The sequence below is a fragment of the Austrofundulus limnaeus genome, unplaced genomic scaffold, assembly GCF_001266775.1.
Source record: "Austrofundulus limnaeus strain Quisiro unplaced genomic scaffold, Austrofundulus_limnaeus-1.0 Scaffold115, whole genome shotgun sequence".
NCBI classification, from domain to species: domain Eukaryota; kingdom Metazoa; phylum Chordata; class Actinopteri; order Cyprinodontiformes; family Rivulidae; genus Austrofundulus; species Austrofundulus limnaeus.
The window spans coordinates 988,058-989,889 of record NW_013952517.1 but is presented as its reverse complement, the minus strand read 5'-3'; positions in this window follow the sequence as shown (position 1 = coordinate 989,889).

The window sequence follows — 1,832 nt, the reverse complement described above, 5'->3', positions numbered from 1 at the left end:
GTATAACTAAGTTTTTATATTTGTGTACAAGCTGTTTAGATTGTCGAAAAGCCTGTGTTTTTAGGGTTATTAACGAAGTTTGTGTACTCAGACCAGTAATATTTGGGGTCACAAGTTTTTGCCATGGATATTTTGTGGGTCAGAAGATAAAAAGTTTGGGAACCACTACTGTATTGTATTTGACCTTTGACCTCCACAAAGGAGAAGAAGGACCAGAGGTTCCAGTTATCACAACAAGGATCGGTTACATATCATATTTTTATTCCCATCTCCCTCGTTAATTCAATTATTTATTTTTGCTTCAGTCCTTCCCACTTTTCACCACAGACATAAATCCCACTCCTCTCYACTCCCTCCCTTTATCTGTCCATCTCCTTTTATTCCTCCTCCTTTTATTCACCCCTCCATTCTCCTCCTCTCTTTCAGGAATGTGCCGCTCAGAAGCAGCTGAGCGAAGGAATGCTGCTGTAACAAGCCCGTGCACAACCCCGAGTTGGGGAGGCTCCTTGTGCAGAAAATCCTCGTGTCGTCCTTCGCTGAAGCACAAAAAACTCCCTCCTTCTCTCTCTCTCTCTCTCTCTCTCTTTCTTTCTTGTGTTCTGTTTTTTTTCCCGTGTGCGTCCGCTGCAGTGCATGAAGATGCACGTTTCAGAGCTGGTCTGAACACAGAACCTGAGTCTACCTGCTGTTGTGGTGGTTTTGGGTGAAAAAGTTTGCCCCCCGGGTGCAGGAATGACTCATAGAAGGTTGCACAATCTGGCCATGCACCTCCCTTCATGGGTGCTTCAAGTGATGGCAGCAGGGCCATCGTTCTACTGAAAGTTGACAGAATCACACTGGTGGCTCCATTAAATTAGCTGTTCAGGTGTCCAACAAGATGTGATATGTTTGTATTTACAATTTGATATATTTCATACAATTGTTTTCTTGGTTTGTTTGATTTTTTTTTTCATATATTTTTATCTAACTTCTTGCATAGCTTCCATTCGACTACTTTTATCTAGCTTTTTGCTGATTTTAGCTTCTAGCTGGTCTGATATTTTCAGCCATATGCTACTTTAGGCTAGCCCTTTGCTAAATTTCAGCATGTAGCCAGGCTTTTGCTACATTTTAGCATTTAGCTTTGCAGCTTTTTGCAACTCTATGGCTAAGTTTAGCTAGAGTTTTGACATTTATAGTTTTTATCTATAGCATTTTCTTCAATTAGCTTGTAGCAATAGTTTCGCAGCTCCTCTTTTTTAGCTAGTGTTCTGCATCTTTTAGCTTTAAAACTTGACTTTAGCTTCTTCTGTAACTTTCAGCCGTCATTCAGCACTCAGCATTCCTACTATAATTTAGCAAAAAAAGGCAGTTTCTTAACTTTTCGGTGCAAAAAAAAGCACCAGTAACAAAAGTAAAGAGAGCTAAGTACAATGATGTTTGCATGTTTGACGTTTTTAGGGCAGATTTTGTGAGTTTATCTTTACACCATACTCAGAACGCAAGAGATTTTTATCTGCAACTTTTCTTTAGGTTGTCCCATTTTTTATTTCAGATCCAGTCTTTTAAAAAGCCTCAGTCGCAGAAGCTTATAAACCAGCATAAGCTGTGTTTAGAACAGGGGTGGGCAATCCTGGTCCTGGAGGGCCGCAGCCCTGCATGTTTTCCTTTTTTCTCTGCTCAAACACACCTGATTTGATTCAATGGGCGATTATCAGGCTTCTGCTGTATGGAGGACCGAAACTGACATAACTCAAAACAAAAGCGTAAATATACAAATTGACTAATAAATGCACTTAAAGTGCACCAATAAAATTAAAAAGGAGAATTTTATTTAAAGTATATATATATAC